A 25,197-nucleotide genomic window follows, 5' to 3' on the forward strand; every position below is an offset into this window, starting at 1 on the left:
AACGCCATTTACCGAGGTCCAGGTATGCGCCGGGCACTGCCCTACCCTCCATATACATATGGCATCATTTCATCGTATCAACGAGCTTTTGAAGTATCCACTCTTGTTGGAGCTGGAATTCACATTTGAGTTGTCTCATTGCATGATGGAGAAAGCGCATCCCAGACAAGGGGAGCTGAGAGCGCGGAAACGGAATTCGGCGCGTCCATTGTGGACACAGACGGCAGATGTGACCGGAAGGCAAGAGTACTTTTTATTAGAAAGTATAATAATGCTTAGTGCATTGGCAAATTAAAGGGGGAAAGACTGCACTTATATCTAAAGCATAGGTTCTAATTCGGTAGCCATTTCTAATAAAAACTCTTAAATAAAAGAGGAGTGGAGGGAACTTGCCTAAGTGGGCTGAAGGCTAAGGTAAGTCACCTGTGATCATGACATGAGACCAGCAGTTCTCACCTGGCTGCTCGTCAGAAACTGCTGCACATCTTCTGATCCCCCCGAGAGGCCACCCACGGGCCAGTTGCAATCAGGGTCTGTGGAGGTGGGAGCCAGGCATCCCTGTCTGCTGAAATCTCCTCACGTGATCGCTGTGTGCAGAGGAAACTGAACAGGGATGGTCTGGTGTGTGTGTGTGGGTGAGTCCGAATGGCAGCAGCATCAAAACCGGGGGGCTTTTCAGTCTAGGGTGTGAGCCAAAGCCAGGGTCCCGAGTTCCCCACTGTGGGTCCGTGCAGGAGTCAAACCCAGGAGGTGGCCCAGGACATCCTGATTTGTGTTACTGGGATGTGAGTCGGTTGAGGGTTAGAAACACTCAGGCGGATTTCATCCAGGTCTCTTGGGAGCATCACTGCAGGAACCACAGCAGGGAGGGGACCCAGCCAGGTGGAAGGCTGGACCGTGGGCTTGGCACTTGGAAACGTGTCCCCTGTACAGAAAAAAAACCAAAAAAAAAAACCCCCCAAAAATACAGTTCATTTCCAATTCTACCATGCAGCTGAACAGGCTGTGGCTTCACTGATGCCTGTGGTCACGAGGATTAGAGGACTCCCGGTCCCGGGAGTGCCGGGCCCTTTTATGCCTGTGGGATTTATCTTGACTCCTACTTCTACTTCTGTGACTACGCCCCTCAGAGCGCCCACTGTGCCGGCTGCAACGTGCGTGTGAGCTTCGACCTCCGTCTCTATGTCTGTGCCTGTCTTCTTGCTCTTCCCTCCTGCCTGATGACTTGTGTTCGTGCTTGGGCTTCTTCCTCCTCGGCTCCCGGTCTCGGTCCTCTGTTCCCCCACGGCAGGTCGTCCTGATCTCAGGGGAGCTGGGATGGGGCTCCCACACCTCCCTGGACTCCGACTTCTGACCCCTCTCTGAGTTCTTGCCACTGTGCTTTTTAGAGCCAAGGTCACCCTTTTCCTTTATCATCTTGCTTCTGGGCGATGAAGAGGAGGCTGGCTGCTCTGCCTGTACCTCCTGGTCAGTCTTCTCTTTTTCTTTCTTTCTTTTCTTGGTTTCCTTTCTGTCTTTTTTGTGTTTTCTGGTGGGCCTGTCATCTTCAGAGCCCTCAGATGAACTCAGTGAGGGAGTGTGCGCCCCGCAGCCCCTCTCATGCAGCTCTCTGGTCACATCGTCCATTTCTTCTGAGTCCGTAGGAGCCCGATAGCGAGACACATGATCCACTCGGATAGCTCTTCCTTTGATCTTGATCCCATTAAAATTGTCAACAGCCAGAATTGTGCTCCTCTGGTCTTCATAGCAGAGGAAACAGAATCCTTTGGATTTCCCAGTCTTCTTGTCCCGTACCAAATTAATGTTAACAATTTCGCCATATTGTGACAACACACAGATGATGTCCCCTTCAGTCAGCTCATAAGGAAGCCCTCCCAAGAAGATCCAGGCGCTGTCCTTGTACTCGGAGTGCCAAGACGCCTTCTCTGCTACCCCCAGCTGGAGATCACGCTCATTCAGCTTGTTGATCAGCTTAACTTTAGTTAAAGGGTTCATCTCTGTGGGTTCACGCTCAGAAGCTAGCAACCGACTTCACGTTCAGAAGCTAGCAACTGACTTCACGCCCAGAACCTAGGAACCGACTTCACGCCCAGAACCTAGGAACCGACTTCCGGGACAAGCCGTAAGACGCATGCGCAGCCCCGGTGCCACGCGCCCATTGGTCTCCAAGGAGCTTGCGCCGTTGATGAGTTTACTCTTAAGGAATAGTGTACTTAAAGTCTTGTGTTTATTGGGAGTTGTTTTAGAAATCAAGTGGGGTTGCTTTTTGAATTTGTATTGTGGTCTTTGCTTAGAATTATTATTTGATTTTACAATGACTTTACATATAGATGCCTATTTCAGTAGAGCTATTAAAATCTGCACTTTTTTGAATCTGTGATTTTCTGTGAGGTGGCCATAACAACAAGATTCTAACAAGAATAAGGCGCCCTGTCCCCTGATTTCCAATGAGGCTCGTGCTGTGGAGTTAAGGAGATACATACTCAAGACGGAAACCTATTTCCTGAGCCCCTGTCTTTCTTCTGTCACCAGTTTCCCTTCCATTTTTCTTTATTATTTAGACTTTTGTAGTCAGGCTTCCACCTTGAGCTTGCTCTGTACTCCTGGGAATAAGATATCTGGGCGTGTTTGGAGTAATAATGGGCCCCAAATCTGTGACCCAGGAGGCTCCACAGAAGTTCACACCCAGCGTACAGCTTGGTCCGGGAACGTGGCTCCTGGTGCCACAGGGGAAGGGCTTAGACACACGTGTCCTGGGGAAATCGGGACTGCAAGACGAAAGGCTTCTACTCAAAATCTCCATCAGACTTGGGAGCACGAGGCAACCCTGCTCTCTGGCCAATATAACAGAGAAACTCATGCACTCACAGTTTTGCCACAGAGATTCTCAACCTGGCGTCCACAGGGGACCCCACCAGAGGTCTGTTCATAGAAATTTAATGGGGTCTGGAGACCAGGATGGGAAAAATTATATCCTTCTTTTCAGCAGTTTCAACCTGAAATTTAGCATTTCCTTCCATTGTGAACATAGGAAAAAAATCCCAGTATCATAAGCAGCACCTATAACTTTGTTCCTAAAGGAAATTGCAGGTACATTTCTACCCCATTCCAAGTGTTAAAGGTATTTTATAACAGAATATCATTTACCCTCTTAGTTACTTCAAAGTCATGGTAGATGAGGGATGTACGGCTAGGTCTTATCCTATAACGAAATCATCTGTTAGTGTAAAACATTTTTCTTTATATGTGCATGGCTGTAGTTCAATATAATTGGCTTCTTTTGTAATGATGTGGGTTTAAAAAAATACGTTTAAAAACATTATTCCTAGAAAGGGTGTACAGGCTTCACCAGATCTTCAAGGGGGCAGTTGTGCAAAAAGGTTCAGGACTCCATGGCAGCCCCAGGACCCTGAGCTCAGCTCTGTCACGTGTGTCTGCCGGTGGCCCTGGGAACTCCACCTGCACCCACGCAACGCCGGCACCTCAGGCGTCTACACCAGCAATGTTGGAGACAACCCCGACTCCGGGGTCAGGAACTGGAAGAAGCCCCCTCATGGTAGCTGGAAACATCGGCTGCAATGTCAATAGATTGGGAACTTCATTAAGGTACCAGGTGGTCAAGTTCCTCGACAACTCACATCAACAAAAAGAGGACAAAAGAGCCAGTTATCACATGTCTTTATTGACCTGTTGTTAACATTCAAAAGACATTACTTGGAAAGCTTGAGGTACATTCACAGAAAAGGGTTCAGCATGGAGCTGGGAGTCCCAGCTAAGTAAGAGACGCACGCCGAGGGAAATAATGCGTTTAGTGTAAAACACCTGGTGTCATGTGCTGTCTTTTCCATACTTGTGCTTTTTTATGTAATTGTAATGATCACAGGCATCTGATCTTAGCTTCTGAACTAGACCTTAGCAAGGTCCCCTGTTAACATAGAACTTTATAACAACTATTCTTACTGGTTGCAATAATAATAATCAGTGGAAATAACTTTAACTATTCTTCTAATAGTGAACATTTTGATTGATTTCAAGCTGCTGTTGCTAAAACTGATATTCATTTTTGAAATTGAAATACAGTTGATTTACAATATTTTGTTAGTTTCAGGTGTACAGCAAAATGATTCAGTTTTTTTATATATTTTTTTTCAGATTTTTTTCCATTATAGGTTATTATAAGCTGTTGAATATAGTTCCCTGTGCTATACAGTAGGTCCTTGTTGCTTATCTATTTTACGTACTGTAGCTTGTATCCATTAATCCCATACTCCTAATTTATCCCCCTCCCCTTTCCCCTTTGGTAACCATAGGTTTGTTTTCTATATCTGTGAGTCTGTTTGTGTTTTGCGTATAGATTCAGTTGTATTATAAAAATGACATCCTTAAGAACGTTTGTACACATTTTGGACGGTATGCAAATTATGAAACTGTTTTACACAAGGTGGTCCCAAGTAACATTTTTGTCACCTTGGGGCAAAATGATTAGGGTCATTCCTGATGTAGTTTTTAACGAACTTCCTGGGTTTTCATTATTAAAGTGAAAAAAAGAATTCCTTGGCAGAAGAAATAAAAGTTAAGGGGGTTATAAAAAGGAAGGCATCCTAATTACATCATAAATCTTCCTGGGCTCTCTGCCGGTTAGAGAGACCCTAAGACTAATGAGGTCTTTTGTTCTGCACAGATAGTTTCTTGAGGCCTTGGGCCACATTCATAATCTCTCCCACTTGGCAGAAAGCAGCTGAGAACTCAGGGAAAGAACGTTTCATTAGGGCTGGAAAAGGGTCACCTCTTCGGAGGTTACAATAGACCAGGTAATCTAGCAAGTTTAAGGATTAAAGGCCACCTACACAGAATTTTTCAGTGGGAAAACGAGAAAGCAAGAGAGGAGGCCAGGGAAAAAGAGACGCGCAAAGAGGTTTAAGAAATCGAATAGTGTGCTTTTATTTTTTTAGTAGTTAATTCTTTTTTTTTTTTAACATCTTTATTGGAGTATAATTGCTTTACAATGGTGTGTTAGTTTCTGCTTTATAACAAAGTGAATCAGTTATACATATACATATGTTCCCATATCTCTTCCCTCTTGCGTCTCCCTCCCTCCCACCCTCCCTATCCCACCCCTCTAGGTGGTCACAAAGCACCGAGCTGATGTCCCTGTGCTGTGCGGCTGCTTCCCACTAGCTATCTACCTTACGTTTGGTAGTGTATATATGTCCATGCCTCTCTCTCGCTTTGTCACAGCTTACCCTTCCCCCTCCCCATATCCTCAAGTCCATTCTCTAGTAGGTCTGTGTCTTTATTCCCGTCTTACCCCTAGGTTGCTCATGACCTTTTTTTTTTTTCTTAGATTCCATATATATGTGTTAGCATACGGTATTTGTCTTTCTCTTTCTGACTTACTTCACTCTGTATGACAGACTCCAGGTCCATCCACCTCATTACAAATAACTCAATTTCGTTTCTTTTTATGGCTGAGTAATATTCCATTGTATATATGTGCCACATCTTCTTTATCCATTCATCCGATGATGGACACTTAGGTTACTTCCATGTCCTGGCTGTTGTAAATAGAGCTGCAATGAACATTTTGGTACGTGACTCTTTTTGAATTATGGTCAATATACTTTTAACGATTTGTTTTTCCTTGGATACGTCAGGCTGAGGATACAGCAGTCACTTCTCTGGGCAAAGTTAGGTTCATGGAAGAGACAGACTGATGTAGAAAAGTTAGAATATAGGGTGTTAAGTCCTTTTACAGGGTAAGCGCTGGGCACGATGGCAACCTTGGCTGGCGACTCTGGCCGGTCCTGAGAGTCGAGGAGGAGAGGCTCCCTGGCAGGCAGGAGTGGGTGTTCGGGCCCCGGGGACCAGGGAAGGATACGGTGTGTGGTGAGCCCTGAGTCAGGAGGGGCACACAGGGGCAGGTGGCGAAGACCTCGGAGGCTGACGGCGCAAGCAGAGGAGGGCTGGGCTTGCATTTTAGAGATATGGTTCGCGATGTACGGTGGACGCTGTATTCAGGAGCAGCTCGGGGGCTCTGCCGCAGCCATGGCTGCCCACGCGTAGGTTCCCAGGGGCGCCACGCGGAGGGCACGGTAACCACGTTCGGAGAGGGAGGGCTAAGCCGGGGGCTGGAAAGGGGCTCGGGGGCAGGAGGAGGCCCCGTGTGCGCATGTTCTCCCCCCAGGGCTCATTCTAACTCCAGGAAGGGGGCCGAGCTCCGCGCCCCTCCATCCTGCCTCTGCCCGCGACGGGATGACGGGCCCCCTGCTCGCCTACTTTCACTGGGGCGGGGGTCGGCGGTGGGCCCCCTCCAGCCCCAGTGGACCGGGATGCGCGCCTGCGGGTTCGTCCTTGGTGCTTGGCTGCAGCTGGTGAGCCTTGCCAGACAGGCGTCCTGCCGCCGCGGGGACACTTTGCTCGGTCCTTCGTCTGGGAGCTGGGCACTCTCTCCTCTGGGAGCTTTTCGTCTGCGCCTGGAGGAGGCTCTGGCTCAGAGGCCCCTGCAGCTCCCAGACAGGGAGGGACGGGAGGGGACAGGGAAGCAGTGGACTCAGGGCACATCCCCCCTCGGGTCTGAGTCCCCTAGGCTGCCTCTGGGGGGCGGGGGTTCCTGTACCAGCTGGTTGCGTTGCCCGCGGGGCTTTTACTTGTAAGGAGGGAACCCGCGGGGACAGGGGATACCTTTGGCAGAACTGGAAGTTCTCTCTTGATTTTGAAATTAAGAGGTTGAAAGCATCAGCAGGTACAGGAGCCAGAGAGGAGGTGAGGACAAGACGGGAGGGTGGCCAAGGCCCCACGTACTGACCAGGGGACCACGGGGCCGCCAGGGAAGCTGAGGGTCGCTGAGCATGGGGACCAGGTGTTATCGAGGACCCCAAGCTTTGCGGTGACGTCTTGGCCATTCAGGGCACACGGCCAAGAAGATATGGACGGATCAGCCCAGGCTTGGAGTTCTGCCTGCTGCTCGTGATAACAGGCCCGCGGGGCTAGGGGTTGGTGAGAGCAGCTGTATCTGGATTTTCACGGGGCAAATGTACAATCACCAGAGTGATGTGTACTGATTTCACTTTGGAGAATATTCATTTTAGCACCGTCTGCATTGATGTTTCTCCAGTCTTTATATTCAGAGCATACAGGGGCTGTTGGAACACACATTTAGAGAAAGGCACTGTGAAATTGGAAAGGGGAAGCCTCAGAATCGACACTTTTTAAAAATCCAAAGCACGGGGCTTTCCTGGTGGTGCAGTGGTTGAGAGTCTGCCTGCCGATGCCGGCGATGCGGGTTCGTGCCCCGGTCCGGGAAGATCCCACATGCCTCGGAGCGGCTGGGCCCGTGAACCATGGCCGCTGAGCCTGTGCGTCCGGAGCCTGTGCTCCGCAACGGGAGAGGCCACAACAGTGAGAGGTACGCGTACCGCAAAACAAAACAAAACAAAACAAAGCATGATAGTATTCTATTAGGAAGTTGTATTTCCAGTGAGAAAATTTTATTTCCATGTTAAATGAAATCAATGGAGACATTTTCCTAGAAAAGGAACACCTTTTCTGTGCTTTGTTATATATTATAGTCATAAAAATTCAAAGAGTATTCAAGAACATTCCTGCTGATCAAAAGCTTATAGTTGAGTCTAAGAAGCAAAATATAAATCCATGATGAGTAAAATAACAAAATACCACAACATTCTTTCTTAGATTCACTGCCAGGTGAATCCCTTTGACATTAATTGCTTTAGCAGTTCATAAGGAAGGATTCTAGAAGGAAGTGGAATTTGAACTACACTTTGAGAGGCAGAGTTTAAGGAGTCAGAGAGAAGTCCAAGAGTATCCCAGGCAGGTGACGTGGCAGGTGTTAGAGGTGAGAAAGACCTGGGTGCAGTTATAGGGAAGAAAGTGAACCTCTTTGGGATCAGGCCAGTAGGTCAAGCCAGGGCCAGAAAATGAACTCACTTGCCAGCTGATCTAAAGAACTAGAAGGGAGTGTGGAAATTTGGAAAGAGCCCCCAAAACTCAAAATAATGACTTCCTGGGCAGGATCTGATATTGGTTAGACGTGTGGGTAACCAGTGGCAGACGAAAATTTTTAGTCTTAATCTCTTCCCCTGGTAGCGTGTATATAATAACAGCCATCCACCTCCCTCCCCGGTGTTTGTGACCCTGAAATGAGACAATGCCTGTGAAAGATGCTTTAGAAGCCCAATGTTGGCACATGTAACGTATCATGTAGAAACTGAGACATCAATAAGATTTAGATAGGGGGACTTAGTGTCTTATTTCCGTGCTGAGTAAATACGTGTGGATTCCTTTTGGAAAGGCAGGAAGGAGTTAGGAAGCGCTTCTACTATTCAGTAACTCATCGTGGGAAGCAAACAGCTTTTTCAGCGTCACGATGGATGCTCACGGTGCTAAATGTGCCACGGCAAGAATCAAAGATGTGGAAATGAAGTTACGTGGGTGAAATATTGCCACTGGGGAAGCGTGAAAGCGGTTTGGAAGACTTCTGATTACGTGTTTATACGTCTTGGCATGTGTACAAAATGAGACGCAGCATTAACCAGAGCTGGCAGGGCCTGCTCCAGTCCCACCCAATAACACGCTGCTTATGGGGAGGAGAATCTGAAATAATTCTCCTCCCTGTGGGAGTTTACAAACACGGTGACCAAAGGGGAAAGTTTGGGGTTGGGGGGGATGAATTAGGAGCTTGGGATTAACATACACACACTACTATACATAAGATAGGTCAACAACAAGGAGCTACTGTGGAACACAGGGAACTCTATTATTCTGTAATAACCTAGAAGGGAAAAGAATCTGAAAAAAGCTAGATATATATGTATGTATAACTGAATCACTGTGCTGTACACCTGAACCTAAGACAACATGGTAAATCAACTATACTTCAATAAAAGAATAAAATAAATTAAAAAATATATGTCTAGAAATTTTTTTATGGAATCCAAAGATGGGTGGGCTTATGCATTTTGTTTCTTTTTTTGGACCTTAGAAACACAGAATCGAGGTAACCAGACTGCTCAGTCCATGACTGTTACTGTCCTGACTTGCTTTGTTGTTCAAATTGTTGGCTCTAAGATTTCTTCCGGGTTCCTTTTATCTTCTCTTTCTCTCTCGGGGATCTTAATTGCTTTAGAGGACTCCTGTTTTCTCCATTCATGCCTCCATTTGTGTCTGCTTACTCGCTGCGACGTGTCTGTGACGGTGGCCGTCAAGTCTTCATCAGATGACTGCAGCATCTCTATTCCGATTGTCTCCTTTCAGTCACCCTGAGATCTTCCTGCTCCTTGGTGTGATGGGTGATCACTGATGGAAAGCTGGGTATTTTTGGTGTTACGGAGTAAGAATCTGGGTCTCGTTTGTCTTATTTAAGCCTGTTCCAGCAGCTTCCTTGACACTAACTGGGCAGTGGAAGGGGGCCCCTGTCCTGTAACTGGGAGGCCGGGTGACAGTCAGGGTCCCACTCACCTTGGATGATTGGCAGGATGGGGGGGTGGGGGGCTTTGTGCGGTGTGGTGGAGAAGTGGTTCTTGTCTGAAAGTGCTCTGTCTTGGGGCTGCTTCTTTCCTGGCCCTTCAACTAGAGAGAGGGCTTCAGCTGAGGTCTCTTGTTGGCGCCTCTGGTTGCCTGTCTCTTCTGCCCCGAGTCTGGGAAGCACGGGGACCGCACCTTGTTTCATTCCTTGGGTCCCCAGGAAGTCTCCCTTCTACTGAGCCTTCTCATGCTTGTTTTATATATTATGGTCAAGGTTATTAGTTATACTTAATGGGTGGAAAAGAGGAAAAGTATGTTATTCCCTCTTCCCAGAAGGGAAATCCTTCTCATTTATTTTTTAAATTTCATTTTTACATTGTATTTCTATCCCTTAAACTGAATTGAAGTTCTAAGAGAATTATGGCAAAGGACCAGGAATGTCCAAATTGAATCTCAGCCCAATCGCGGCTTCAACCTGAGAGTGGAAATATAAACACCAAAGATACCACTTCATTTGCTGCTGAGCTAATGCCCTGTAACCAAGGTAAATGTATGATTTATTATCCAAATGAAGGTAGCCAAACTGAGAGTAAAAAAAGTGCTAAAATTACATAATTTGAAGTATTCATTTAAGAAAGAAAACTATTGTATATTCATGTACATTGAAACAAAATCAGAAAATCTTCTTTATATTATCTGAATATTAAAAAACACTTAAGCAGAATTATTATTTTTATTACATAGTCACTTAATTTTAAAAGTTCTCGGCTGTATCCAAGCTGATACTATGTCATTCATCGTTTCTAAAAACATACACTTTTTATAATTTCATCTTATAATTTCTTTCTGCATAAAATACCTGATTCCTTTTCAAAGTTATATACTGTGTTTATGTGTTGACATTTTCAACACTTTCAATTGACAATTTAAAAAATTACTTGTGATGTGGTTGCAGTGATACCAAAGCTCCTTAGAACAAAATATGCTGGAGCAGAACTTCCTCAATTTTATGTATTTTTATATTGAAATATGTAAATATTTTAGCTTGAATATTTGGTTGTCAAATATTTTGTCCCCATTAAAAGTACCTTTTTGGGCACTGATCTGTATGAGGCAAAATGCATCCAATAACTTGCCTTAAGTTACAATTTTTTTAATGTTTTATTAAATTTTGGTATTTCAAAATCATAGGCCTTCTCAATTTTATTCCACCTAATATAGAATAGCCATATGTCAAATTTAATTTTTCCAAGTAAAAATGAGGACTCTAGCAAAAGACTCTTTCTAGATTGGTCTATTCCAAAGCATAATTACAGAATATCAAATTAAATTTTGTCCAGTTGGAGCCATCATTGTTCAGTTTGCTGAGTCCCTCCTCAGTTACCGCAGGGATATCCTGCATCGTGGTTCAGTTTCCATGGAGAAATTCTTTGGCATCTCATTTCTTGAATACGGGACTAAAGGTTTCCAACTAACTTGAAAAATACGACAGCAACTTTTAGAGGACCCATTTCCAAAGTGTTCAAAATCACCACAGGGCCCTTGGGTTGACTTACAAAGTATATTCTTCAAAAGCTCAAACGTTCCTGCAGTTTGTCTGATGATGAACCACAGCGCTTCTTTTTAAAGTCCACCTCGGCTTTGTCACCGAAGTATTCTGAACCAGTTTCTCTGTGTGTGTGTGTGTGTGTGTGTGTGTGTGTGAATTCTGATGACTGCAACTTGTTGGGACACGTTTGTGAATTGTCTGCCCCACAATTTCAAGTAAAATTCAAATCCATTGGTTTTATTTTAGCAAGAACACTGCATGGAGAAAGAGATAGAAAGATATAAAGATGGATAGAGGCAGAGAGACACACAGAGAAAGATACAGATAGAGATGGAGAGAGACAGAGACAGACAGACGGTGAGAGAGACAGAGACAAAGAAGGAGAAAGAAAGACTGAGAGAGACAGAAAAATACAGATAGAGACAGAGAGACAGAGAGAGATGAAGAAGAGAGAAAGACTGAGACAGACAGAGAGAAAAATACAGATAGAGACAGAGACTCAGAGACAGAAAGACAGAAGCGGAGGCTCCTCCATCGGAACATGGGGTCCATAGAAGCTGGGGCTTCATTTTTCGTGACCTTTTTATCTGTGCCCTGAATAGGACCAGGCTCAGGGTAGATCCTCAAGCAACATTTGTTAAACTTAATTTTATTGAATTCAACTGAATTTTGTTTTTCTTAGAATGTACCTTTCTTTCTGTTCTGTTCACCTCTACTGTACTCTGTTTTTTAAATTTTCTGTCACGACTCTCTTTCTGATTGTTCCTGTCTTTTTCTGTCAGCTGGTGTGTGAGTGAGGGGCTGGGCAGTGTTGCCCATAAACCCCAGACGGGGTGGGTTTCTTGGGTTCTCCCCACCTTCTTCTGCCTGGTGGCCGCTGGAACCTCACAAGTAGGTTAAAGGCAGAGATGCGTGGACACACAGTCCCCAGCCATGGTTCTCGGGATGCCCCTGTGCCCTGGCCTCCCACAATGCAACCTGGGGCTCTTACTCTGCTGTGGGCAGAATGACTGCTTCCTGCTTCTGATGGGAAACCCCAGGCCGACCCAGAGAGGGGGTTTGGTCTGGGAGATGCTGCGGGTCTTTCCTCCAGTCCCAGAAATGGTGGGTCTGGGAGGAGGGTGGTCACAGGGACTCTTTCAGCCTTGAGGGGCTGCCCCCGGGGACTACCTAAGCTTTGGTGGGTGGGATTGTCTCACTGGGTCTGGACAAACACAAATTGATGCTGCTGATTTCCAGTAGCATTATAACTTTACATCCTTTCTGCATTTTCATGCGAATTCCATTGGGACGTTGGGAAAAGATGAAGCAGTAATAATTACTTATGCAATACAACTCAGAAGTTCCTAAAGTGATTTAAAATATTGATTTAAGCTACCCTATCCAAAAGAAGTCTTAAATAGTCCCCTAATTTAATGACAATTCCATCCTTATAGATAAATGTATTTATCTACATTTATCTATATCTATGTGTATAGAAAGGCATACACATCAATGTACATGCATGTGTGTATAGATACATATAAATATCAATCTCTCGCTGTATGTACAAAGATAAACTTTTTTGGCAAACTAGTAAACTCAATTTCCCAGTCATTTGTGTTTGAGATCACGCACTTCGTGTATCAGAAACCTGCGGGATGCTCAGTGAAGCATCCGGAGAAAGCTGGTCCGTATCCCAGGCTGCCTCTGCCCCCTGCTGCTCTTCCCTGGAAAACATCCCTTTGTTCCGCTGCTGGTGAAGGGAAGAAGCCCCAGAAGGAGGCCTCCGCGTTCAAGCTTCCTGAAGAGCTAGATCCTTTGTGATGTATAGGACACAATTTAAGGAGAATTGGGAACTGAGTGGCGATTGGAGGCTTTTTTTTTTTTTTTTACTTTTTTTTATTAAAGAATATTGAAAATGACTTTGGCTTATATTTGATTTCCACCCCACTTTTTTTTAATTTAGTTTTTAAAAATGTGTTAGTTTTTTTTAAGATTTATTATTTACTTATTTTATTATTATTATTTTTTGGCTGCGTCGGGTCTTAGCTGCGGCCTGTGGGATCTTTGTTGAGGCGGGCGGGCTCTTCATTGTAGTGCGCAGGCTTCTCTAGTTGTGGCATGCAGGCTCCAGAGTGCGTGGGTTCTGTAGTTTGTGGCGAGCAGGCTCTAGTTTAGGTGGGCGAGCTCAGGCTTAGTTGCCCCGCGGCACGTGGGATCTTAGTTCCCTGACCAGGGATCGAACCTGCGTCCCTTGCATTGCAACGTGGATTCTTTACCACTGGACCACCAGGGAAGTCCCTTCCCTTTTTAATAAAAGAACTTGTATAGGAATTGGTTGCAAGAGACATACGATGCCGCCGTTGGGAACCCAGCGCACCAGATGTTCCTGCCCGGGTCCCACACCTGGAACCTTGGAGAAGATGCATAATCCCTCCGGGCCTTGCTGCCCTGTCTATAAACTGGAGATGAGAATAAGAAGCCTTGTAGGGTTGCTGTGAGGATTGCAGGTGATCAGGCATGTAACCAGCCATAAGGAATAAGTATGAGCTACGATTCGTAATCTGTGTATTATTAGTTCCCATCGTCACCACTTGGTCAGGCGGGGTGGCCTGGCAGGGAGGGGCGCAGCCTGAGGCCCATGGACAGTTAGGGATGCGTGAGCCCCTTCCAGCCAGGTGGGCTGGGGAGGGTGACAAACAAGGGCCTTCCTCTCCAGAAAGCTGTCCACGTGGTCTGGAAAATGCAGAGAGAGTCAAGAGGAGTCACAATGTAATGATGACGAAGATGAACCCAGCAGAGGTTTCAGGCTCTGTCTGTAGATGCTGCCCACCTGTCCTGCCCTCGTGGAATCTACCCCGCATGAGAAGCGCCCTCCAAACTCCTCACGCACGGAAGGCTTAAGGCCCATCAACAAGTGGTACACTGTCAGGTGTGTGGCACCTGCTCACAAAAGGATATTCTGATTGATTGTTTAAAACAAAACTAACCAAGCTCCTTGCCCAGCCTCCTCCTGACTGAGCGCCTCCCCTGGGTTACCTTGACAGAGGTACGTATGCTATCAGAAAAAGCACTCTGTGATCAGTTTCCAGGAACAACTCGTGATTTTCCTCCTCTGAAAAGGTGACTGGACTCTACGTGGAGGATGCCAAGTCCAAACGGTCTCAGCACAAGGATATTACAAAGAGAAACCTCAAGTAATGGCTTTAAGTCGTTGCCGAGATCCATGGAAGGTCAGGACCCTGGAACAGGGAAGAGGGCCCTGCAGGAAAGGGCCCAGGCTTTGCAGACGGGTCCTGGCCAGTCACAATCAGCCATGCTCTGACTACGTGGCCTTTGACCAGCACCTTGTCCTCTTTGAGATTCTTCATCAGGAAATTGGAGATAAAAATATTTATTTCCGTCCAACAGAGCACCGGGAGAACACCACGGAGCCATTAACCTGATGTTTGTAAGGAATATTTTATCACGTAGAAAATGCTATTGGTATATTTCGAGAGAATCAAAAGTACAGTAATATATACATTACTGTATATTTATATTATATATATTATATATAACAAAATTTATATATTATATGTAATACGATTCCAACAATGTAAAATACCATGCTGAAGGGTAATAAAGCAGCAGAAGTGAATTCAGTCATGAAACTGTTAATAGCTATCTTCTCTTTTTCAGTGTTTTTATAAAGTGTATTTTCAATGTTTTCTAATGTAAAATGAATATTCTTAGCACCATTTCATGACCGATAACTTCAGAACCAGAAAACTACTTGATGAGCAGTTTCTAACCCTCAGTACCAGACAGTTTCCTTCCAGTAAAGCCCTGGCTTTCTTCCCCTTATGGTCCAGGCATGACAGCATCCCTCATCCAGAGATTCCTCAGACTTGACTTTGTGTGTGAAACGTAATTCCAAGGTGAACACAAGGATGCTGGGACAGGGCCTGCCCGACTGTCAGGGTCACCTCCCATCAGCCCTCCAAAGATCAGGGTGCGGGGGGGACACAGGTTCCCACTGCTCTTAGGCCCACTCTGCTTTGGGGGTGCCCCAGTTTTGTAGCTTGTAGGGCCTGTTCTCATTTAGTTTGACATTATATAGTCCGCTTTATAGAGGTTCGGAGGAGTTGATATTTATCCAGGCGCAAACTCAAAACTGTCTGTTGTTAAGGGTTCGTCTTTTGTGCCCTGCCAAGGTCATTAACACAGAGTGTGTTGTCTAAACAGAGCCACGTGTTGGGACAATTCAGGTCTCCAATTCCCTTTCCATCAGCCTCTGAGCGATCACGGGGGCCCTCTGAGATGGGTCGGAGCACATTCCAGACCCTACAGAACGTATGATGGAGAGTTTCCTTCGTCCTCAGCAGCTTTTTTTCATACTTGAAGGAAGTACTTGCTCCTCAGCTACAGCATCAGTGGCCACCGAACCCCTAAAACGGGCCAAGCCGTCCTGGATTTGAGGTGCTGCTCTGTCTGCGTGCACCTGCTTCCTGCACAGTCATCCTCGCGGACCTGCGTTACCCTTTTTCTTGCAGGGCTGGGGACGGTGTTCAGGACAGGGTTGTATGACTCAGATTATTCTCCTAATCACAGGCTCTGCATTCCTGCAAATCTATCATTTCTGAAAACGTACTTTCTAGACCTTTCAAAGCAGTCAGTGCCGTGGAACTCAGCCCACTTACGGAGGAAGAAAGTAATCTTGGTGGAGAGTCTCTCTTTTTTTTTTTCCTTCCAGTCTTTCATATTGAGGATTGCTTACAATAGAAAATTTTCCTATTTCATTTGGGGGATCAAAGGGGAATGAACCTAGGATAGGGGATTGAAGGAGGTGATGTTATCGTCTGTCTTGTTTTCTTGTCTCCTGCCTGTTGGACATGGATGGGGTGGATATTTTCATTTTGAAATAACTATGGACTTTTGCTCCTTTATCTGCAAGTTTTTTCCTTCCCCCTTCTTTCATTAATACCAAGTCATAAGACTGGTTTCTGAAGGAACATAATATACTATCTTAGGAGGATAGAATGTTACATAAGGAAAGCACATCTAGGCTGAAAGAAGAGATGAAAGCGCCCCCTTCTGGCCGATTGGAGATAGCAAAAGTGGATGGTGTGGCCGTGCAGCAAAAGTGGATGGTGTGGCCGTGCGGAGTCATCTCCCTTCTCCGCACCAGGAAGGATTTAGGAAAAATCAAGACATACGTGTTGAAACCCAAGAATATCACATGAAGGGCAGTTTGCCCAGGAAACATCTCAGGATGTCTCCAGACTCCTCGGGAAGCATTTTTTCTTTTCTGTGCAGTGGTCAGCTAGAGACAGGAGTGGGCGCTGAGCCCTGGGAGATGAACGTACAGGGGGCTAATGGGTCTCATGACATGCTTCTGGGTGCAGGGGGGTGGGCACCCAAAGGGCATGAACCGAGGGGCTGGTGGGGGCCCCACAGTACCCTGTCCCACCCCAGGAAGAAGCATGGCCTGGAGTGAGGCAGCCCTGGAGGAGCTGAGGGTCTTCCTGCAGGGCGGGCAGTGCACCACAATGCCCAGCATGGCTGAGGGGTCAGGGGGCATCAAGTTCCCGAGACCAGGGAATCGAGAGCCAGTGGGGACCTGCCCTCCTGGCAATGGCTAATCTCATGCACCATTTCTTCTTCCCCAGCTTTCTCTAGTGGACCCTGATCTTCAAGATATGGAGGTTGGGATTCCTTCCTTATGATAATCTTTCTGCCTAAGCCCCCAGGCCCCAAAATCATAGAGATGAAGAGGAATTGCCAGTGTGTTTCGTTCAAAGGCCACCGCAGCCTTGCTGCTCTGCATCCGAGTAGAGCTGCAGCCTGGTGTCTTGACAGGTACCATCGCACCCTCTTAATTTGGGCTCCCAGAAAACAGCCTCTGGGGCTTACTGAGGAAGGCGGCTTCTGCAGCCACCACCCCCGACAGCTGGAGGAATTTGTGTTTGGTCTGAAATGAGAATCTGGGTGGTGATCACAGCACATTTTATCTGCAGAAGCTATCAGAGATGAAGCCAGGCTCTTTGCAGCCTCATTTGCTCCCTACAGGAGGAAAATTGCTTCTTTTTCTTTCCTTTTTCTTACCAGCTTCTGTAGCCAGAGGAAATTGGGAGGGTGATCAGGTTGGTGTGGGCTATGGTTACAATATGTCACTGTAGTGGTTGGAGCCCCCCCTGTCTGATCAAGGCTCATACCTCTGTCTGAAGGCCTCTAATGGCATCCTAGACATATACACAGACACCTTTAAAAAACGTGCCTTCTTAGAAATGGTCTGAAAGCCCACTTCTCAACATCTCCAAACCCAAGTTGCAGCCCCTGAGAACATGCTTCCATCCCAAAGGCTCGCCTCTTGGTCACCCTCCACCTCCTTTACCTTCTGCATCTTGTCTTGGCCACCCCTGCAGCTCTTGCACGCATCCCCTCGGCCGCGTTCAGATACCCTCTCCATATGCACCAGCCCATCTCTGGAACTGCTTCAGCGAACGGGATGGCTTTCTCTCGGGGGCGGGTCATCTCCAGCTACATGTGTGGTGTCGCATCTCCTCTTGGCCACAGTCGGGGCACATTCTCCATAGGATTTGGTGTCTTGTTTTGGAAGGCCTTGCTTTCCAGCTCCAGGAATGAAGTCATCTTTTGGATCAAGTGTTTGGTGGATCCGCTTGAGGTGGTGCGTCCCTTCCATCAGGAGGTAGGGATTCCAGGGATTGTTTTCCTCTTCTTTTGTGATACCCATGGCCATGGATGATCATTGCTAAGATCCACAGCTTCACTGGGGATTGAAAAATGGTGATAGTATGATTCTGTTCTTTATTCTCCCTTTATTATTAGCTGAAGTTACCCTTTAAAGAGCAACATTGCCAAATCAACCGTTTGGATACATCGAGGTCCAGTTTTCATAGTACGGGCAGAATCGATGCTTGATTCTCTTTCTTTATTTATTAGATTCCAAAAACTGCATTGGTTTCTAGCAATATCCAAAGGTGACTAAGGGGTTTTGTTTGTTTTGGTGTCATTAGAAACCTGTGGATTTAGATGTTTTGGGTGTGTTTCTGTCTATTGTAGGGATCTACATCCATTTGTCCCATCTCAGGCCATTGGGAATCTATTCAAGCTGGATTCTCTTTCATAGATACTACCCTAATGTCCCCAAATTATGGAAGGATAAGGTGTCTGGGCTAACGCTGCCCATCTCCCATCCCAAACTGAGAATTATCCAAGTTTTAATAGGAAATGATATTTCAAACAACAATTTGGATGCTACAAGAACTTATTACAACTAGGTTGGTCAAGTTTCTCATTTGCTCAGTGGACAGAGGTAGGGTGTATCTATCTATCTATCTGTCTATCATCTATCTATCATCTATCTATGTATATATCTTTTCTTTCAGGATGAACTACAACCTAAGTATAAACTGAAGCTTTCAATTCAAATTTATCTACCTACAACAGCTGATCGTCCTTTCTCTGCCTCCCTCCCTCCCTCCCTCTCTCTCTCTCTCTCTCTCTCTCTCCTTCTCCCTGTACATGGGAAAGGAGAAGCCAGGTGGGCACCCGGAGAGAGGCACCTTCTACAATCCCGGGGAACAACTCTCACCAGAAACCAACCCTGCCGGCACCTTGGTCCTGGGTTTCCAGGCTCTGGAACTGTGAGAAATTCACTTTCTGTTGTTTGAGGCACTCAGCATACGGTCTTTTGCTACGGCAGCCAGAGCAGACTAAGATGCCTGCAGAGCCAAAAATACCTGCCGCCTGGCCCATTACAGAAAACGCTTCCTGACTTCTCCTCTATAGAAATGAATGCAACCAAGTCCAAAAATGTTTCCGCAGGCCACCTAAAGCCCACCCAGTGATGCCTCTGGGAATCTGTAGCTCAGGTTAAGCATCCTGTTAGAAGTAGGGAAGAAAGGGCTTGTTATTTTCCCTAGCATTCGTGATGACAGTCCTATGGAGTTATGCCATATTGTCCCCTGATAGCGGGGTGAGACACATCCCAAGTGCCCAAGTGCACTTTCACGGCTATTTTCCCCATGAGATCTGACCTACGTTTATACTTTACTATGAGGCAGTGACATTTATTAAGAAGGTTTTCTGTGCTGTTGATGTAAATCCTATTATACATCCATGAATATGGATGAGTGTCAAAATAAATGTACTCTCCCACAGAGGTTACATCAATTCAAAACTTCATTGTTCTTGAAGCCTTTGGAAATTCAAATTTATAATCCTAAACCACGAGAATTAAAATCTTCATGATTAAATTGACATAAATACACAATACAAGATTCTTGACTACATCTCTTGGCTGGCTTTATCTTCACGTCTAAAAGGATGTTTTGATTCTTAGCCACTGTATCCAGTACCCACTGCTGCAAATGTGCATTAGAAGACTTCCTTGGGTGCTCGGTGCATTCATCACCCATCACCCCACGGGGCTCAGATCCGGGTTGGACTCTGACGTTCGCTCCAGCTCAAGCATCTGGGGGTCAGATGAGGGTCCCCTGGGCCCCAGAGGCCAGTACAGCATGCTCTCCTCCAGGTGAAGACAGAGGACAGAGAGAAGAGTCAACGGCACCCGTGCTTCTCCAGTCTTGGGGTCTTGTCTCTCCCAGGAACATTCTACTAACCAAAGCTAATCACCGACCAAGTCCAAAGTTAAGAAATGGGGAACTACATTCCTCTTCTTCAGTGGGAGGACTTGCAAAGTCACACGCCAGGGAGCGTGGACGCTGGGAGACGTGGAGAATTGGGGCAGCGAACCCACCAACCGAAGCTAATAACCTACATCCGTCCTGTCCAGCGTGAGTGGAAAGCCAGTCCTTCCAGGTAGAGCTGGTGTCAGCATGGTGGCCGGTGCAGGACCCTGCCCCGCTCTGGGGCCTGCCTCGCCGTCGGATCACTGGACGTTCACTGCACAATCAGCTTCTCTCTTTCTCATCCTCTTGCATCTTTCCCTATATTTCTCTGAAATAGTTACAAGCCAGAGTTATTCCTGGTTTAATGTTGAGACACCTGTTAGGATCAAAACAGATTAACTGGTCCTTTCTGAGAGGCCTGAGAAAGTTCATCTGAATTTCACGATTTCATGATAACAGTAAGAATCTCTGTTTTAAGAACACTGTACGGTTCAGAGCTGAACTTGAAGCACTTAAAGGCTAGTTAATTGTTATTTTTATTTTTTCCAAATTTTTTTAGTAAAAACAAATTTTTACGCATTGCCTAAATGATCGAATAATTATTAAAACCATGTAATGTCTACATTTAATTAAGATCTACTTACATAATCATATCTTAAAAATTTCCCATTTTTCATTGAAATTATGAACTGCTAGAGAAAATGTGTATCCAAAGATAGGGCTGAGTTGCTTTAAGCCTCCTTAAACTGTATCCAAGTACACAAGCGGTGCAGATAACGCCCTTGGCCTTTCATCCAGCTGCATTCAGTCTCCGAGCACCACTCAGAGAAGGTAAGGCGGATCTTATGGACTATCGGACAGTAAAGAAACGGGTGCGTGGAAATGTCTGGTGAGGTTCACAGACTTTCACTGGTGCTGTCCGCACTGAAGCCCAGTCACCGGGGCGGGGAGGAGACGGCTCTCTCCACCTGCTCTGTCTTCAAACAAGAAGGTCTGTGATTCTGTCTGCAGCCTTGTCCCATTGTCCATGCCATCTGCTCTCTAACATCACTGCTCAACCCTTGCTGCACTTCCCACGTCTGTGTTCTTATTTCTATGAGCTTCCTCCGCAAACATGCTTCTCTGAAGATCAGCCCAATAAGGTTTTTCACTGACCTTTCCCAGACTGGCTCATGTCCAAATTGCTCTAACTGCCCACAGAGACTGGGAATTGAGTTTTCCCTCACCGACTACTCCCCTGGAGCTGGGAACGCGGGGCTTAATTCCACGCACGTCCATCTCTCCCCAAGGCTGCGAGTCCTGGAAGGGTAGGAGCAAACTAGACACTGTCCTTCACCTTCATAGGAGCAGAATATACGGTGTGGTGCTTCTCATGCACAATATTCTCACAGTTACTTTTCAATTTACATCAGCTTTACTCCGTCTGTAAGCCTGCTCTCAGCTCCCAGGGAACAACCACACCTGGTCCCTTCTGCCCCATGGCCATCTGTCCTCGTGTCTTTGCTGTGTCTTCTTCTTTCTGATCAGTACCTGCAGAAGTGACTGAGTGCTTGGTACGCAGCCCTTCTCTCTTCTTCGTGGGATCATCCAGCTACTTGATTTTAAATATCACCTGTACATTACTTGACTCTGAGACGTATATGTCCAGAAAGGATCACCACTCAACCCTCATTCTCAAGGTTGCCAAGACACGACTATTGAGGTCCCCCAACTGCACTGTCCGCGTGTCACCATTCCCGTCCCGTTAAGTGGCAGCTCTGTACACTCCCTTGCTTGGACCATAAATGACCTTTGCTCTCTTTTTATCTTGCCTCATGACCAATCTGTAGGCAATTTCTTTTAGCTCTAACTTCACAGTATGCTCTGGTTCCCACTGATCTTCATCACCCTGACTGCAAACGAGGCACCACCCCCTAAATCCCTACGCTTCCAGAGCAGCCCCACAATGCTTCTCCCTGCCTCCACTGGCGCCCTTCAGCTGCCCTCCTTCAGAGAGATGGGGGCAGAGGAAGGCCGTGTGGGAAGTACAAGGATGCGTGGCTTCATGGGAATCGGCTTCAAGTGCCTCCACTTGCACAGAGCTTACTCTTTCTATTCGATCTGCCTGAGTGTGTCCTCCGCGTGCCCTTCTCTGTCCCCATTGCTTTTGCAATCACTCTTCTCTCGCTTCACAAAACTCCAAGTCGCACCCACCCAGATCTCACTATCAAACATTAGCCCACCGTGAAAGCCTCGCGAAACCAGACAGAGGGACAATTCTGTGAGGAACTCTTCCTGGGGGAGATTCAAGAAGGCGGAAGTCAAAACTAGCTGGAGTGAGAGATCCTGAGACAAGCTTATTTAGCCCATGCTATAAAGTTTCAGCAAGGTTAGTGTTGTACCTATAGGGAGACTGATAGGTATGGCAATCTATCTGTCAATTTATCTACCGAATCATCCATCCATCATAGAGCAAACTATTTTAGAATTATAATGCATGGGCTTCCCTGGTGGTGCAGTTGTTGAGAGTCCGCCTGCCGATGCAAGGGACATGGGTTCGTGCCCTGGTCCAGGAGGATCCCACATGCCGTGGAGTGGCTGGGCCCGTGAGCCATGGCCGCTGAGCCTACGCGTCCGGAGCCTGTGCTCCGCAATGGGAGAGGCCACCACAGTGAGAGGCCTGTGTACCGCAAAAAATAAATAAATAAATAAAAAATAAAAAAAGAGTTCTAATCCAGAAGGAAGCAGGCAGCAATGTGAATACGTTCATCTGAACCAAGAAAAGGAGGCAAGGCTTCCTCTTGTGAAATCAACAAAGACCACCCAAGTGAGAACAAGAGAAGGCTGCTCATTCAGAGCTTAAGTTAGGATCCGGGTTATGAAAATAAGGAAACTGAAGCAGAGTGAGGTCAAATACCTTGCTTCAGGTCGTGTAGCTGTAAGTGATAAAGCTGAGACTTGCACAAAAGTCCATTGGCCCCCAAACATAGCACTTTACCCTTAATGACGGGTCCCAAGTGACCGTATTACTGGTAAGGGTATGGAAGCCCAATTCACCTCGCTAAATGTAGAAATTCAGTTTTGTTAGTGAATAAAACTCGTTATCACAACATGAAGGAATCTATCAGAAAATAGTCTCGCCACAGGTTAACTTCACAACTACTCAGCCAAATACACTTTCAAGGGCCAGTTTCAAGACTTTCATGGAGAGAATGACAGTTTTAGGGGAGAAGGCACGAGGTCTGGGTGGGGACCATTGCTGCTGGGCTGGTTCCCACGAGGAATTCCATGTCAGGACCTGCTGAGGATGGAGGAGGGGGCAGCACCCACTGACCCGGCAGCTGAGTCAAGTTTTATGGTGTGACGTTTGAACGATGAAGAGTAGAGAGAAGAAAATAACAAAACCAGTCTACCTATCACTCAGCTTTAATCATTATCAATATTCTGTCAATATTACTTCATCTAAACCCTCATATTTTGAAACAAGATAGATGTTTACTTTTCTGACCCATAAACATAGTCATACGGTTTCTAGGACTAGTCTCAGCTTTACTGATGACCTATGTGCATTGCAGACGCTAACACACTTTTATGTCTGTTGTCTTCTTATTATTTAGCTAGCAGACATCCACCCCAGCTGCAATGATCTTTCCGGCAACCTTGCTGCCTTGAGTGGCCGTGTGACTAAGTGACTCTCGCTGGGGTCCGAGCAGTCATGTGGGCAATCTTGTCTTGCTCCTAAGAGATCTGGGCGTGTGTCCCCTCATCTTTTCTGTTTGCCGTGGACCAAGGAGCAGACTTTGTGCTGGCTCTGGACTTGGCCATGGGGCTGCCCCTGAAAGACACAGACACAGTTTACTGGCTGAATGACACAGACCAAATCCCTTTGTCTCTCTAATCCTAGTTTTCTTCACTTGTAAAATGGCAATCATAGTAACTCAATGTTTGACATCTTTTTTTAAAAAAATAAATTTATTTATTTATTTATTTATTTATGGCTGTGCTGGGTCTTTGTTGCTGCTTGCGGGCTTTCTCTAGTTGCGGTGAGCGGGAGGCTACTCTTGGTTGTGGTGCATGGACTTCTCTTGTTGCGGAGCACGGGCTCTAGGGACGTGGGCTCAGTAGTTGTGGCTCACGGACTCTAGTGCGCAGGCTCAGTAGTTGTGGCGCACGGGCTTAGTTGCTCCGCGGCATGTGGGATCTTCCAGGCCGGGGCTCAAACCTGTGAACCCTGCATTGGCAGGTGGATTCTTAACTACTGCGCCACCAGGGAAGCCCCTAGTGTTTGACATCTTTTAAAACTCAAAGTAGGTAGCCCGACAAATGCCTGGAGGTAGCTGGCTCCTAATAGGCAATGAGCATTTTACCCCCAAATTACTCCTAAATACCAGATAATAGACAAAAGCTACTTCAAATGTGGCATAAAGATTGGAACAATCAAAAATCTCACACCCTGAGAAAACATCTCACTGGTGCTGAAAGGTTGGAAATCAAAGTTGTCTCACACATAAATCACGACAGCCATCCTTAAAGATTAGGTAAATGAAGTTTTTAGTGACAAAGAGTGTAGCATGTGTATTAAATAAATAGTGAAGGAAAGGGCTTAGCACATTTCTTCTGAAAGCAAATGAAAAGTCATCTCCATTCATGTTTATCTGGGTGTTTTCATGACAAATGAATATAACCACAGAGTAGCGTGTTCTAAAGAAAACTGTAATGGCCTCTTGTTTATGTAAGAATAACGTGCCCCAAGATTATTAATCTATTTCATCAGACGCAATAATTGGGCATTCAAGGACACATTCTTTAAACTTTATCTCCTCGTCTGTACTCCCCGTCCATAAAAAGTTTCAGAAGAAACACTTGAACAGATAGTCAGGACTCCATTAAAACCCAAAGAAAAAAAGAAAGAGAAACTCTATTTCAGCATTCCCTAAACTCTAAGACAGTGCTGTTACCTGGAGGACAAAGTGATCAATCCAGTCTGCTTTTCAATTACCACCCTTAAACAGCTGCGTTATAAATAATCTCCTCTGATCAGTGGCACTAGAAGTGACTTAAATGACATTTACAACCACATAGATTAGCTCATCTTTAAGAGAAGAGACACGGAACATGCATATAATACCTTCTTGTAAATATTTTTATTTATTTTCTTAGGTGTTTTTTATACGTTATCTGAAGGGTTTCTTTTATCAGTAACTAGCGAGATTAAGTAAATGCATACTAATATTCTTATTTTTAAAGACAATTTAGTGTAAAAGCATAAATTAGCCTACAAAATTCTTTAACTTTTAAGGGCTTATTCTATGTAATAGATCCACATTTACTGTGTCAGCTATCACAAATTTAATCTCAAATATCATGATATTTTCTCAATACATTATTAATTTAAAAGTGTTCTCTACTTTTGCCCATGTAATTTGCATTATAATGAACAAAAAAGAGCAGAACTGAGATTGGTCAACTGAATGAATGGTTAAAGTGAGAAATTATTTAATTTGCTAAAATGGAATAAATGTGAAGGAAGAGAACTGTGTGTATCAAGAAAGCTTGTTGGATAAGATG

The 25,197-nt window shown here is 45.7% G+C and overlaps 1 pseudogene; it reads right to left on the bottom strand.

The window, feature by feature from the left end:
• Window positions 1-717: 717 nt before the first annotated feature.
• On the bottom strand, window positions 718-2,066 carry LOC111167296 (RNA-binding motif protein, X-linked 2 pseudogene; annotated as a pseudogene).
• Window positions 2,067-25,197: the final 23,131 nt, after the last annotated feature.

Source organism: Delphinapterus leucas, chromosome 14 (genome assembly GCF_059928025.1).
Source record: "Delphinapterus leucas isolate spDelLeu-1000000601 "Yukka" chromosome 14, BTC_Dleu_Yukka2, whole genome shotgun sequence".
NCBI lineage: Eukaryota > Metazoa > Chordata > Mammalia > Artiodactyla > Monodontidae > Delphinapterus > Delphinapterus leucas.